Here is a 16,407-nt window from a genome sequence, read left to right as displayed (position 1 = left end):
CAATTAGATGGGTTTTTAAAACTCCAATTGGCTAATAAGCCCCTAAGTCCTTGGTGGGATGCCAACTGGCAATTTTACTGAGTTTGGAGTTATTTCTGTACTTTCCCCTCCTGTCCAAGGTCCCCAACCAATTACTTCTTGTTTAGTAAAAATCACCACCCAGGTTCAATTTTATTTAGCTTTACCCCAGGTCCAAATCATTGTACCTTGTTACAGGACACTTGACAATGAAATAACATTGGGATGTTATGAGACTTAGGAGATACTGTCTCTTCTTTTAAGATAGTCTTTGATATTGATTCTAAGTCATTTAACACAAAAGGAACAGCGATGGTCTGCACAGTTTTCCTTAACTTGTTACAGAAATTTAATAAAGAAATCAGAAAATGCTGAAAAGAGATGGATGTTTGCATATGTGCCTTCAAGTCACCTGTTGATTTATGACAACCTCTTAAAATTTTGTAGGATTGTCTTAGGCACAAAATACTTAAGCATAGTTTTGCCAGTTCTATATACTCAGAGCATCAATTCATTGGTGGTCTCTCATCCAAATACTAACCAGAACTTACTCTTCTTAGCATCTAAGAACAGAAAAAGCTCTTTTTTTCCCTTAAGAGTATTTAGGTAGGGCCTGGATAGCTCAATGAGTATCTGGTTGAATTTTCCCATTATCCTCTGAAAAGTCACTGTTTGCTTTGAGATACTTTTCTTGGGGGGGATTTTATGCTGTGTGTGTGTGTAAAAAATGAGAGAGAGAAATGAGTCCTAATATATACAAGTAGCAGGATAGCTTTTTCATTCATAAGCTTATGTTTCATTTTTTACTTATGGTATTGCCTTAAATAAAAGAGCAACAGAATAAACTTAGGGTAATTTTTTCCCGGTTCCCCTAAAATCATGCCCTTCCCTTTCCCTGTATCCCAATAGGAACCCCCCTCCCCATTCACTCACACAAACTTTGTTAAAGCTTGAACACTTTCAGCAGAAGTTCTTTACATATGTAAAATTGTATGATTTTTTTAAAAAAAAAATGGAATAGAAAGAATAGAAACACACTAATGTGTTGTTATTTTTATTGCCATGAAGAATCTAGGGAACAAATGTGAAAATGTGACAGCCGAAGATATTCTCTCCCCCTCCCTCCTCCCTGTTTGTTTCCAAATAGTCCACCCCCACATAGGTCACTTGGAATTAATTTGTCTACATCCTGGATGGCACGTAGATACAGGGTGGGGGGGCCGCAGTGGGGGAGGCCTGCTGAGATCTTCTCAGAAGGAATGTGACAGGGCATGGGAATCACAGCTTCACTGTGGCGTCTCAAGCGTATTTTGGCTTGCCTTAAAACAAGCAAGCACCGTTAGACCTCCCGGACGCTAGCAAATCAGGCCTGCTATCAGACTACCTATCAGGGACTGAATGCTTGAGAAACAATGTGTGGGTTTTAAGACTAGCCTCAGGCTTTGAAGGCTCTCCCTCCCTCGGTCTCTCCCCATTGTTGCTCCACTCTTGACTTCCAGTAGTCTACAATGACCTCAGCAACAATCCAGTGTACTGTTACAGTTCATTTCAATAATTTAACAGTTCATAGATGGCAGAGTTTTCTCACTGCTAATAGCAAAGTGACTGCTTTAGCTTCCTTCAACCTCCAGTGTGAACTTGGGCTGGTTTGTACTTAATTGCAATAGCCCATAATTAAAAATGGGTTTCATGGTTGCTTTATGTTTGCAAAGATGAGGGAATGAGGTGCTGGCGACTGGTAAAAATCTGTTTATTTCTTTGTTGTGATCTTTCAGAGAATAAAACCAGGTGCCAGCAAAATCCCACATCTGAAGTTTTGAGTCATATATAACACAGGCTGGAATGGTAGAATTACTCTTCCAAGGAAACGAGTAGCTCTCCCATCTGGAAAATATTTAGATTCATTGTGTTAGGAAGGACTAAGAAGTCATTGGGTACAAGCAGCAAGGACCCACTATAATCTGGAGTATTGTGTGCTGCAAGCCACAATCCCGAACAACAAGATGCACAACTTAATAGTACAGTAGGGTCTCACTTATCTAACACTCACTTATCCAACGTTCTGGATTATCCAACGCATTTTTGTAGTCAAATGTTTTCAATACATCATGATTGGTGCTAAATTCGTAAATACAGTAATTACTACATAGAATTACTGTGTATTGAACTACATTTTCTGTCAAATTTGTTGTATAACATGATATTTTGGTGCTTAATTTGTAAAATCATAACCTAATTTAATGTTTAATAGGCTTTTCCTTAATATCTCCTTCTTATCCAACATATTTGCTTATCCAATGTTCTGCCGGCCCGTTTACGTTGGATAAGTGAGACTCTACTGTACCTGTAGAACAGGGAATTTGGAAAAGTGAGGCAAAGCATACATCACCAGGGAATATTTCAGGAAATCAATCAATTCAGGGATAATAATCAATCAAGGATTTTAAATCTCCATAATTCTTATTTGAGGAAATCGTACTCTATCTGCCAAAGCACAGGATTCTCTAAAAGAGGGAGAAATTCACAAATTGTTGTGTGTGTTATATCTTTGGAGAGAGGGGCCATGTTTGAATCTCTATAGATGTATGTGCATGTAGGGATCTTTTTCTAGACTTAGAACTAACATCTATATTGAACACTAAGGTCAGTTTAGAATTGGTTTGGAAGAAACCAGTGTCACTGTGCAGGTGACTAGATTGCCATTTCTGAAAGAAGATTTAGGCCAAGACAGTGATTACATAAACCATGGAAGGTGGCTTCAGACCGGTTCCAGAATCTGCAGTATCCACAGCTTGATAGCAGCAGAGAATGTGTATGTTTCCATTTCCGGACAAGATGTGCACATGTGCTCCAGAGGCATACAAGATGGAAAAAAGAAGCTGAAAGTGCCAGTTAGCACTATTCAATTACCTTCCCAGGAGATCAAGTGGCCATCTGCTGTCCAGTCATTCCCTTGGGTGTTTTTCATCACCCTCCTCCCCATTCTGAATATTATAATGTGCATGAGCATGTTGGCTGTCTACAATGTATTTCGCATTATGCAGAGCCAATTTTGCTGTGTGATGTGGTTTTCATTGCAGTTGTGTTACCTGCATTCAGGGATTTATTTTGGACTGTCCCCCAAATTTGCTTTTATCTCCTTAACTCTCACTACAGCACACTTTGGCAGTGTGCATTGTATAGCCAGCACAGTTTGAAGCTAGCTTGAAAATGCATTTTAGGTCAATGCAAATTATCCCATAGCAATCCAGAACGTCTTAATAACAAAAGTAAAGACATAATAGCATGACTATAAACAGAAAACAGTTAAGACTATTATTGACTACCGAGTTTGTCTGATGTAGTATTCCCATGTGTTTGTGTGTGCATGCTGGGGTGGGGGGATATGTTTTAATTCAAACACATCTGACAGGTTTTTGAAGCATTACGAAACCCCGAAACCTGTTTGCCATGCACTATTTACTAATGCTTTCATTCAACAAACTATTTCACATATCCTTTGCCTCTGTAAACTAGTTTCTCTACAGCCTATGATTGGAGATGGGTGAGAAAAAGTATTGATATTTGTAGATTTACTCTAATAGACCATTGATAACAACAAGCTACTAACTGTAGTATGAAACATGTACAGTAGAGTCTCACTTATCCAAGCTTCGCTTATCCAAGCTTCTGGATTATCCAAGCCATTTTTTGTGGTCAATGTTTTCAATATATTGTGATATTTTGGTGCTAAATTCGTAAATACAGTAATTACAACGTAACATTACTGCATATTGAACTACTTTTTCTGTCAAATGTGTTGTATAACATGATGTTTTGGTGCTTAATTTGTAAAATCATAACCTAATTTCATGTTTAATAGGCTTTTCCTTAATCCCTCCTTATTATCCAAGATATTCGCTTATCTAAGCTTCTGCTGGCCTGTTTAGCTTGGATAAGTGAGACTCTACTGTATATGTGAAGTATATCAAGGCAAACATCAGAGGAGATTTTAAATTGACACAGTAACTTTGGTTGAACTAGGTTGTTGTGTGTTTTTCGGGCTGTATGGCCATGTTCCAGAAGTATTCTCTCCTGACGTTTCACCCACATCTATGGCAAGCATCCTCAGAGGTTGCGAGGTATATACCTCACAACCTCTGAGGATGCCTGCCATAGATGTGGGTGAAATGTCAGGAGATAATACTTCTGGAACATGGCCATACAGCCCGAAAAACACACAACAACCCTGTGATTCCAGCCATGAAAGCCTTTGATAACACTTCGGTTGAACCATTTCCCCTTCTCTATACTAGTTCCATTCTGAAATTGCCCATTGCCGCAGATATTTGAAAAAAGCTTTAAAAAGTAATAGATGTATTCTTTCATCACTGCCCTATGACTAGCATCAGCTTGAATTAACCAGAGATGGAAGAGCTGTCAGTAGAAATAGGTGCCACGGTAGTCTAGTTTGAGCAAGAGGTTAACAGTAAAAAAAGCCAGTTGTACAGAGGATGATAAAAACTGGGATAAGGAAGAAGAAAAGAAGAAGTTTGAAAATAGTCCAAAATTGTGTATTTGAGATAAAGAGAAAATCAAAAGACAGTGAAAGAACTTAGTGTGTGAGGAGGAAGTGCCTAGCAATGAAAAGAGCTGTACTTTGTCTTCATTCAAACTACTGGATGTCCAGATGTTCTGAGACAGATAGATAAGGGAGGGCAGAAGGTGAAATGTGGTGGCAGAAAAATCATGTAGAATTAATCAAACTCATCCTGTGGTTGCGAGACAATGGATGATGTCACCAGAATGCTCTAAAGGAATCATGTACTATTGCATTGAAAGGTACATATGATATCTAAAACCAGTCACAGGGCCGGCCCCACCATAGAGGCCACGTGACGCCGCCGCCTCGGGCGCAGGTCCCGGGGGGCGCCGTCAGGCTGGGCGGGAGGCGGGGCACCGCTCTGACGGTGCCCCGCCGCCCGACCAGTGCGCCCTGGCCTTGTGGCTCCCTCTTTCGCCGCCCAGGGAGGGGAGGAGGGATCCCCTCCTCCCGTCCCCGGGCGGCGAAGCCTCCTTCTTTCCAACCCTGGCTGCGCCTCCCATGCTGCGTGGGAGGCGGGGCCAGGGCGAATAGCATGGGAAGCGGGGCCAACCCTGGCTCCGCCTCCCACCCAGTGTGCCCTGGCCCTGCCTCCCACGCAGTGTGGGAGGCGGGGCCAGGGCACACTGGGTGGGAGGCGGGGCCAGGGTGCAGGAGGCGGGGGGCGCTTTTCAGCACCCCCGCTTAATATTTAAATTTATCTCCGACCGGCCCTGACCAGTCATATGTTCAAAACATGACATATACTGATGAAACCTTTGTTGAATACACAGACTGGATGAAGAAGACAGGGATCTTCCCGTTACTGTTCTTCTGCCCTTAGATCTCTTGTTTAGGTGCAGGCATGGGCAAATTCCAGAGGTCTGGAGGCCTCATATGCCATCTGCCTGACCATCAAAGGCTGTACTTCCCCCAGCTTCAATTTTTAAAAGTACATCACACTCACATGAAGAAGTTTGAGAGAGAAGTTTCAGATCCAGGAGGGGACATTTTAAAAGGAGTCATTTTGAATTTTGAAAGAAAAAAAAATGTCCCTGAGCTTAATATAGGTCTGAGGGAGAAAGCAAATGTAGTAAAATTGCTCCTGCATTGCCTAGAAAATTTTGAGATCTTTTCTGGGTTTTTTGAATAAAATATTTTTAGCTGGAAAATGTATGATTGATTAGAATGTTTTTAATGAATTTCAGGCCCTTCCAGACAGGCCCTCTATCCCAGGATCTCATTCCAGGTTGTCTACTTTAAACTGGATTATATGAGTCTGCACTGCCAGAAAATCTGTAATAAACAGAAAACCTGGGATCAAATTCTGGGATATAGGGTTTGTCTGGAAGGGTCTTCTATTTGGTAATCTTTGTTTTAGTTTGCTTCTCCCTTCTTCTCCATTCCTCTTACCTCAGGCCAAGTCTATGCTTCATGTAGGTAACCAGGAACACCAGATCTACAAAACTTGACATGTATTTATTTATTGGTAGGATTTATTCTAGCAATGGTGTACTGCTACTGAGGATATTGAAGAGGTTGGTGCTTTGCCTATTAGCCTAGCCTTCATTGTTAATGCAGGTGAACAACTGCTTCAGCCAAATTCCCAAATAACACAATGGATCAGGCTGATTCAGACCAATTAGAATCAGCTCTGGTACACACTAAATTGGATCAGTTCATTTCAGACCAAAGTAGAGATCTGGACACAAAAAAAGCAAAAGAAGGTTACAGAAGATGTCTCTAACAGATCATATAGAGAAGATACTAAGGTAGTGTGATCAGAGGGGAGGGATACATTCTCCTAAGAGGAAAATGTTTGAGGTCATCTGTAACTAGTGGCATGAAATTTCAAGGTTAACCCCCCCCCCCAAATGGCTCTATTTCCCCCCCTATTTTAGACCCTCTTCCCTTGTTCTTTCTCTTCCACGCACTCTCTACACGTTCCCATGCAGAAGTCTTCTTGAAAAGAAAATGGTCATTCTTGCCAAACCAATCCCTTTCACGGAACTTTTGACATAAAGTTCGAGGTCACAGTTTTCCCACTCTTGTATGAGAAACAGCTATAGGTTTGGACTTTTTAATTTGGAAAGAAAATGGATAAAATCTGTAACAATATAGATTCATAGAATTATTCAGATTTGGTGAAATCTGAGATTATTTTTGGTTTGAGATTATTTTTGCCTTTCATTCATAGTACTAGAATTAAAATTTACACAACCAATCAGGCTGCAAGCAGACTGACACTGGAAAGATATAATTAAGTACACTGCATAGTTCATATTTAATTTACAACACTTAAGATAAAAAAAATCACTATTGACTTAAAGAACAACCCCACAAATGTCTACTATGCCCCCTTGAGCCCATTGAGACTTACTCTTATGAGCCTAGTTTATTGGAGACTGGTCCCTAGTAGGTCCTAGTAAGACTGAGACTAGTTATTAGAAACACTGCCCTGCTGGAAATAAGAACATAGCTCAGAATATGACTCAGCTTCCATAGAACAGAGGAAACTAGTCTCTTATTCAGGATGGGAAAGTAAAAAACTACACTGGAAAATTATGAAGTCAGATTAGTGTTATCCTGTGTAATTTATGCTGTCATTCTTATGAGCCAATGTCTGATCTCAGTTCAGCCACAAATATGAATCCAGCCAAAAAATTGGAGTCCATCATAGAACTATCCTTAAGGTGAAGGAAGAAAAACATTCTCATACAATATATTCTATATTTCATTATTTACAGTCCAGAAATCCTCCTCACTGTGTCCATTTTTGTGTAGGAGAATGAAAGCAAAGTCAAAATAAAATATGAGGGTCTTTCATTCTTTCTAGGTATAACACATACCAGATAGTGCAGTGATGATGGCAAGCTACCAGCATTTTAAAATAATGTAGAAAATGTCCATTTTTAGAAATCCTGTCCCATTCTGTGATGTTCCTTACAACGGTAATAAAATTTGTCACTCTTTTGACCAAAGTGGAAGCAAAAAGCATGGAGACAGCTTAAATACTATAGACCGCTCCAACAGCCATACTGTTACCTCACACTCTATCTCCCATCCCACCCCAGTTTATCCCCCAGCTGTATCCTAGGATACTTTGGGACACTTGTCCAGCCACTTTATAAACAGTCTAATTGGTATGCACTTTGACCTGACCCCCTTTTCTATTCATCAGTGGTGAAGTTTTTTTTTAGGACTTTCCTTTTATCTTGTCATGGTTTTATCTGTATAATCCGTGCCTGATTCTGTTTTTATTTGATTTTGTACTGTTATTGTTATTGTTTTTGCTTCATATTTTAACTTGTTTATACCTTTTGGGGGGGGGGGGCTGGCTCCATGTTAGCCGCCCCGAGTCCCTTTCGGGGAGATGGTGGCGGGATACAAAAATAAAGTATCATAATTATTATTATTATTATTATTATTATTATTATTATTATTATTATATCCTGATTTTAAGGAACTCAGACTATATAAGGTTGTGTAACATGAGGTGTCCTTATTCACATTTAGAAGACATTTTGTAATATCTTTGTATTTACCAAGATTATACGCGAAAGTTGATTTTAAAATCATAGTGTGGGATTCTTAGTTTTGTCAGTCAGAAATCCTGAGAAATTAAGGTGATGTCCATATGAGTATTTTAAAAACACTTGTACCCACTCACATACCTTTTAGCCTTCAAGCCAACCTTGCTCTATAGCAGGGGTCCTCAAACTTCTTAAGCAGAAGGCCGGTCCACAATCCTTCAGACTGTTGAGGGGCCGAATTATCATTTGAAAAATTTTTCCTATGCCCATTGCACATACCTTATTTGTAGTGCAAAAAAAAACAACAATGGAAGAACAATACAATATTTAAAATAAAATCAATTTTAACCAACACAAACCTATCAGGATTTCAATGGGAAGTGTGGGCCTGCTTCTGGCCAATGAGGGTTGTTTGTGTGCCTTCAAGTCATTTCAGATTTTGTGCCAGCCTAAGTCTAAAATTGAGGGCGGGGGGGGGGGGGGCAGGAAAATGACCTTGAAAGGCTGCATCCAGCCCACGGGCCTTAGTTTGGGGACCCCTGCTCTATAGTAAACAAAGACAGGATATCCTGCAGAGTTGGTCTGATTCACTATCCACACACACACTGCACCATCACCTTTTCCCTGCCTTAATCAGAGAGGGGAAGGGGGTGTGTCACTCTCATGTCAATCACCTTTCCTTACTAGCCAAGGAGCTCCATGAAAGAGATTGATCATTGATTGCAGTTGCATCTGCTGAAGTTACAATAGAGCACCCAGTTATGTGATCAGCAAGGAAGGAGTCACTATACCCCCTCCTTCATAATCCCACAGGCACCCCATTATGACCTCAGCAGACACAACAGACATGGACCAGGCTCTGGTCAGTGATGAGTGGGAGCTGGGACACAAGGACAGGCCAGCAAGGGGAACATGTTAATGTAAGATTAATGTAATGTGAATGTTTAAATGTAATTTTGTGCAATGCTTGTGAATGTAACCTAATTGCATCAGCAGAGAATGTATTGTCACTGAAAGGGTTAATCAGTCAAGCCTCTAATGAACTGTAAAGATGTGACCCTGAGTGTACCTGGAAAGCGTAAGGAGGATTCAGAGATAAGATTTCGTTTGTTCCTCTTACTTCAGTGTCTTTTGTCTTGTTTCTGTCTGTTAGATTGGATGTCAATGCTAGTGTGTGCTGTATATTTGCTCTACTCAGTAAAGCTATATGTTTGCTTTTACTGAAGTCTCAAAGTGTCCATTCTTCTGTACTCCAAAGCTTCAAAGCTTCTGTCACACTCTGACAGAACAGGCTACACTTTTAACAGAAATATGATGAGACTGAGATACAAATGCTCCATATTAACCGGCGCCATGTAGACATGCTCTAAATTCCGTACACAAAATCACAGAGCTAAAGAAAGCTATAACATGAGCTTTCCCCCTTGCTCTCTGCTTCTACTATACCTACAGTAGATTTGGCATGTTATCTGGGCCACACAACAGTTAAAATCTTCAACTGCCACTTCCAAAGAGTAGCAGAAACAAAGAAAACTGGTGTAGAATTAGTAATACTCCCAGCAACCATAAAACAGAGTGGAATTACTCACTATTCCTTCTGAGATCTCCTGGATGACATGGCTGCATGCATCACATAACTTGTCCTGGACTCTAAACTACCAGATTCCTTCTGAAGCTGTGGGAGATGAATGCTGTCCCTTTACCAGAGTTGCAGTAAGGAGTTGCAAGTGAATCTAGCAGAGTTGTAAACTTCACCTTTGCCTCAGGCAACAAGATGCCTTGGATCATCTCTCCTCAAATTATTGCTTCCTGCAGTTCTGGGTAAAATACCAGCTGGCTCCAAGAAAGAATGAACTATGCCAAGAACAGTTTCTTGGAAATGAAACCATATATAAGGTAAGAACTGAAGTACTACTAGGCCTTGAATAGGTCAGACCTAAGTATAATCAACACCTTAACATTTTAATTATTTAAAGATGAACCAAGTATTTATTACATTGTTTGTCTGGAATTTTTGGTAACTTCAAACTATACTTTTGCAGATGCCAGAAGTGGAAGAGATGAAGTTAAATTCAAACAGAAACGTAGTTTGCTATGTTTCAATACACAGATTTGTGAATAAGCACCAATTTGTAGGTTCCTCCACCTCCTCCACAGGAGTGCTTCATTTCCAAGGAAGAAAACACATGGCCATAGATATGCATGTAACTCTAAGGAAACATCCACCAGCAGGAACTTAGTTTCTCACTTTAAGAATCCATCTGGACTTCCAAGTTTAATTCACCCTGGCATTTTCTAGGTTCACTTCTCTGTGGGAAGCATTCCAGAAGAAGTACCGGAGAGAAACACATTATATTGGGAGAGGCTTCTGAAGTCTCCACTAAGAGACAGCTCAGTGCTTCATTTTCCAGGAATAACCAGTTTTCCAACACAATGACATTTTTGTTGTGATGTCAACCACATTTATGCTGAGAAGGTCCAACTTTAAATCAATTATTTGTTCGTGGATATAGGTATATTAGATATAGATCAATACTATGTACTATATTTCAATACTTGCCCTTAGTATAAATCCATATCTCTGGAGTACAGATGTCTCTGGTGAGTCTATCGATGTGCCAAGAGCTGGGACAAGATGAAGAACATTTATGTGAGGAGACACATGGAGAGAGGAAGCATAATTTCCTCCAGGTGCTCACCCTCTTCCTCACCACCACCATCACTACTACCATCTGGAAAGATTTTTAAAGGAAAAGCAAAGTCTGTAACAAGCACTTAAGGTTATTTTGCCTACTCAATTGTGCTTTTATAAATATTACACTCAACAGATAATGTTATGTGAATTCTGCATGTGTAGCAGCTGAACACTACCTCCTTCTTCACATTGAAAGAGTAGGATGTAATAGATAACTTTTGTTTCTTTAACTTTGTTGCACATACAAATAAGGCAAAAGAAAAACTGAAGTAGAACACCCCATGGATTTCCCAGCACAGCAGAGAGCTCATTCGGGTTATCAAATGTAAAATCGAGCCAAACATTCATCATGGAACAATTAGTTTAAGCCACCATGGTGCTTCTTGCAGGGAATTATATTAATAAGAAGGTGCTCTGAGGTTTCTTTTTCTAGAACAATAGGGTTGTTTAATGGTGTATCATGAAAAGTGCAGGAGACTAAGCTTGGAAACAGCAACTTTCTTGGTCACTTACAGAAGTTGTGTAAAACTGATTCCAGATAGCCAGATCAGTGTCTTATAAGGAATACATTCCTGGACTTTGCGTGGATTTTGTGTATCCATGGGTGACAGCGAACCTTATTGAAATGATGAACCTCTGGTCTAAGAACACCATAGTCACATTATCTTTCGTTATTCCTCATGGTATTGCCTTCTGCTTTGCTTTGGTGTTGAGGCATCAGTGAAATAGATGAGATGAAAATGCCTTTTTTTACTAAGCCAGAAACATTTAAGAGAAAATTGAGAGCTATTTTTTTTATTTGAAGGACTCTATGTCCTTCAAAGTGTTCAAAATGTTACTGTAACCAACTGTTGTTGTTTTTTTTTCTTAAAAAAAATTACAACTCCATGCGGCTGATAAGGACAAATGACATTTTGACTTGTTGTGTAGTGATTTCTGTGACTGAATGTGGAATACAAAGAAAATGATGCATAGTCCAGTGCTTTCCATGTTGTTCCTGACTAGACTGTAAATCGAAAACCCGCAATCTTTGTTTAAAATGGAATGAAATCCAATTACAAACTCCTTTCCCCATCAAACAATAATTTTCACAAAACTGTAGAATAGATAAAATCCTTTCAACAAGCATAACATCTTTGATGCATGATAATGTATAAGGAACAAACAATTTCTTGTTTCCATGTAGTGGAGAAGGGTATAATCACTGTTCCAAGGCTATACTGGATCAGGAAACTAAAAGTTCTCAGCAAGTCAGTTTAATAATTGCTTTTTCTCAGTTTAACTGTAGCCAGAACGTAAGATCCCATAGCAATCCTGATCTAGGTTTAAACACCTGTCCTCAGGCATGAGATTCAAGGAAATTCCTAATCTCTTTTCATTCCCAGTTACAAGTTTCTTCCTGACTTTCCATCAGGCATGCCAGAAGGAAGGAATATGGATTCCCTTTTCCAGGAAAACAATAACTCAAAAGAGGCAACTCTACATGTGATGTAAAAGTAGTGTCTGAGCTCCTGCAGGATGAGTCATTTGCTGGACTGATTTAAGCCATTGGGTGGAAGAGATATCCTTGTTTATAAACATATTGTAGTAATGCAGTCCATGCTCTTCAAAGTCATGGGGATCCATCAGTTAACTTGGGCAAGTATTATTACCCTGCAAAGAGTAAATTATTTCAGACTAGCTCCAAATGCAGATTCGATGAAAAAGACTGTCAAAAAAGGAGAAATAAATATCTGTTAAATCCTTGTCAAGACAATTTGTAGCTTCTTTCACTCAATGCAAATGGAGTATCTAACATGAATTATTCCAAAAAGAGAGAAAAGAGCAGCATTAAAAGAATGGAATCATCTGGGAAAAGTCAAATCCAGGACACAACCAAGAGCAGCCACAGAGGGCTGGAGCTAACAAAAACAGCAATAGCAACATATTAACAGGGAAATGGGGATATTTCAAAGGGAATGAAAAATGAAAAATTGACCTAAAATATTTCTCAACTGTACAAAAATATTTTGGAAAGAGAGTTATACTTCAAATAATTATAATTTTGTAGAACTTGAACAAGGTCTCTTTCTTCAACTTCATATATGACGTGATTTGACATGTGATCATTTGAGGACTGAAAACAACTGTTAATGAAGACTCTTGTGACAGTGGTAATATGCTATTGGCATTATCATTATTATTATCAGTGATGAAATTGGGCATCCACATTATCTCCTGGGAAGCTAAAATTTCTGCTACTGCATGAATGTTCCTATTGCTTTATCCCAGATCCCTTTACACTAACTGGAAGAATCTTTCATAAGCTGTTTATATATGCACAAACAGTGGTGCTTCTGTTGGTTACAAAGCAGCCACAGTCATGGAGACCACATACAGGAGTAGGTACACTAGGTCGCCACTTGTGTGTGTGTGTGTGTGTGTGTGTGTGTGTGTGTGGAGGGGACTCACTGACCATGCCTACGTGAACCAAATAAAGCTGACTCAGCTTACAACTGCTGTGGGAATCAACATGATGTATGACTGGATTCACAGCAGAATTGCTGCATCCAATCACTAATGTGGTACAAAGATAAATGCAATTTATCTTGAGTAATCCCAGGGGGACTTTTTTAGAAGTTGAGTAGAGTTGAATATTCTGTTGGAGGCATGCATTGGAATACATACTGTATATACACGAGTATAAGCCTAGTTTTTCAGCCCTTTTTCAAGACTGAAAAAGCCCCCCTCGGCTTATACTAGGGTGAGGGTCCTGGTTGGCTTATATTTGGGTCAGCTTATACTCAAGAATATATGGTACATTTATTATTTTTCTCTATTATTATTGGTATTATTACATTTATTATTCTTCTCTATTATTGTTGCTACTATTACATTTATTTTACTCTATTTTTATTATTATTAATAATACATTTATTAATTCACTCTGATCTTATTATTATTACTGCATTTATTATTTTATTCTATTTATTATTACATGTATTATTTTCCTGTATTTTTTTTATTATTATTATTATTATTATTATTATTATTATTATTATTATTATTATTATTACATGTATTATTTTACTCTATTATTATTAAAAGGATACATAAGCACATTTACATTGAAGAAGATGAGAATAATGATTTAATCAGAGTTGGACAGTCTTATCTTAAATTTGAGCTTTATGTAAATATTCAAAATATTCTCGGCTTATACTGGAATCAATGTTTTCCCAGGTTTTTTTGTGGTAAAATTAGGTGCCTCGGCTTATATTCGGGTCGGCTTATACTCAAGTATATACAGTAAATATTTAAAAATGTAATTTTATTGGTATCTATTTTTATTTCTGAAATTTACCACCCTCGGCTTATACTTGAGTCAATGTTTTCCCAGTTTTTTTGTGGTAAAATTAGGTGCCTCGGCTTATATTCGGGTCGGCTTATACTCGAGTATATATGGTACATTATACCACACTGCTGAGTCACTAGGTGCTAATACTAGTTTGAAAGCGTTATTCAAGCGTTATTCACACATTCATCCTGGTAGTCATACTTTAACATGGGAGGACCCATCCTGGCTCCTGGCCCTTAGTAGCACATCTTCAAGAACCCTCTCTGTACAGAACCCATAGGGCCCTGTTTGCAAAATCTGTACTAAACTAAACTAAAGATACAGATTATCTATGCAATCTGTGCCCAGGGATGGATGCCTTGAAACAAATAGTCATCGCATCCCATTTTTGTATTTATTCATGCTAGAATAGATATATGAAACTTGGACAAATCCATTGCTGCTGCCAGTCACAATGGAACTTTGATCTTTTCCCGTGCCCTTATCTCTTTAGCCCTCTGTGCTGCCTCAAAGACTTTTCTGTCTCCACCCCCATACTTGTTTAAAGATGCTTACAAGGCTACAGTGGAGAGTAGGATCAACCTGTCCGCTGGATTCTGCTAGTCTACTAGCAGATTACCACTTTTAGATAGCCCTTGTTTTAATGTTGTTCAAATGGTGGGGCTGAATTGCTGAGTTATCTTGTAAATTCATTGCTCTCAAATTTTTAGTCCACTCAGTGGATAGCTTATTAGCAAAATCTTTCCCAACCTACTGGGAAGCAGTTGAAAAATAATGAAAGCAACAACAGTAAGTTTGAATGAGATACTTGGAAATGTTTGCATATTTGTTTCAGAATTTATTCTCAATTTAGTAGCAATCAATAAAGAATAACGGCATAAAAGCAAATGAATTGAGGAATATAAGAACTGCTCTGAAATACAGATTAAACCCAGACATATGTACCAGACACTACAGTTGAAATTAAGGACATTATCCACTCCTCCCTGTAGATCATTGAATTAATCCTTCTTTTTAATTGGTTAGGATGTAGGAGGAAGTGTCTTACAGAATATGACTTCTCCTAAAGAAAAGTCCCCGAAATGTGTTTCCAGAGGAACAGATTTAGGATTCTACACTCTGTCCCACAAAGTGCCACTGAAGAGTGTTATCCAGTGGCCAGATGTTAACTTAAAGTGCACATTGTTTGGGGAAAAAAGCTAATTAACAACTTATTAATTGGATCGAAAGTCTGAAACTGTTGTACTTCTAGCAAATACATAATTTTCTTCAAGTATTATTAAAGCGTTTTTGTTGTACCTATTAAAGATTCTTGTCTCTAAGTTAATTTCATTATGCTAATAAGCTATCATCGTTACAGAACCTACGCTTTGATCCATGTTAATTGTCGTGATCTTCAAAGACAAAGTCACCACTTACTTTAAATGAATTTTACATCTTTTTAAAGAATCACACGGAAATTAGGGGAAGTAATTAATTTTTTATTATGTGTCTCAATATTTTTAAAGGAGGAAGTCAATGGTATTGGCTAGAATTCATTTTAACATTTAACTAGGGAAAACAGCATGAGGCAAAAAAACGTTCAGATGCAAAAGATTAAAGAAAATTTGAAACTGGGACCTAATTTGTCTTGATAAACTTTGGTGTTTAATATGCTTCTTTTGTTCTCAGTGTGAAACTGCAGGGTTTTGATTTGTATAAACTTTTTGAAGAATTAATTCTTTCTCATTTTTATTCCTTTCTTTGCTTTTCCTTTACAGTAAGACAGAAGAGTTGACCTTCAAACCATAACGCTTTTAAAGATCTACAAAAGGCACAAGGTTAAATCTATTAGTGGCCTGAGATTAGCTATTATACACTTACAAAAATGTGTGTTTAGTGGATTCAGACTTTGGGTATACGATCGCACAAAGCAACCCTAGATATTGTTAAGTGCTACCAAGATTAACCAACTGAATGTGGATCACAATTCTCACAGTTGCATTGAAATCATAAAATGGAGTTTGCGCTATGGATATATAATTACTGTACACATACACCTCCTTTGAGAAATAAACAACTATACTAGCTATATTAACCTCTGAACACACATGAGAACAAACCATAATATATGGAGGGTAACTGCTACTATCTGGGGATTGATTATACAAAAACTATTTAGGGTTATAGTGGCATTTCAAATGTAAAGAATTATAGATTTTATCTTTAAAGCATAGTCATCCCTGTTCATATTAGTATTTCAAAAGGATTTGGGCTTTTAAAA

General features: G+C 38.4%; 2 long non-coding RNA genes across 2 annotated transcripts; one reads left to right on the top strand and one right to left on the bottom strand.

The window, feature by feature from the left end:
• Positions 1-1,751: 1,751 nt before the first annotated feature.
• LOC134294785 (uncharacterized) lies at positions 1,752-8,874 on the bottom strand. Its single transcript, XR_010001485.1, has 2 exons — positions 8,787-8,874; positions 1,752-1,902 (listed from the first exon to the last, which is right to left on the bottom strand). It is a non-coding gene; the product is annotated as an uncharacterized LOC134294785 (long non-coding RNA).
• An 80-nt stretch (positions 8,875-8,954) lies between these two features.
• LOC134294784 (uncharacterized) lies at positions 8,955-12,790 on the top strand. The gene is made up of 3 exons (XR_010001483.1): positions 8,955-9,032; positions 9,928-10,008; positions 12,193-12,790. It is a non-coding gene; the product is annotated as an uncharacterized LOC134294784 (long non-coding RNA).
• The last annotated feature ends 3,617 nt before the right edge of the window (positions 12,791-16,407 follow it).

The sequence above is a fragment of the Anolis carolinensis genome, chromosome 1 (assembly GCF_035594765.1).
Source record: "Anolis carolinensis isolate JA03-04 chromosome 1, rAnoCar3.1.pri, whole genome shotgun sequence".
NCBI classification, from domain to species: Eukaryota; Metazoa; Chordata; class Lepidosauria; order Squamata; family Dactyloidae; genus Anolis; species Anolis carolinensis.
This window is presented reverse-complemented; position numbering and strand designations above follow the sequence as displayed.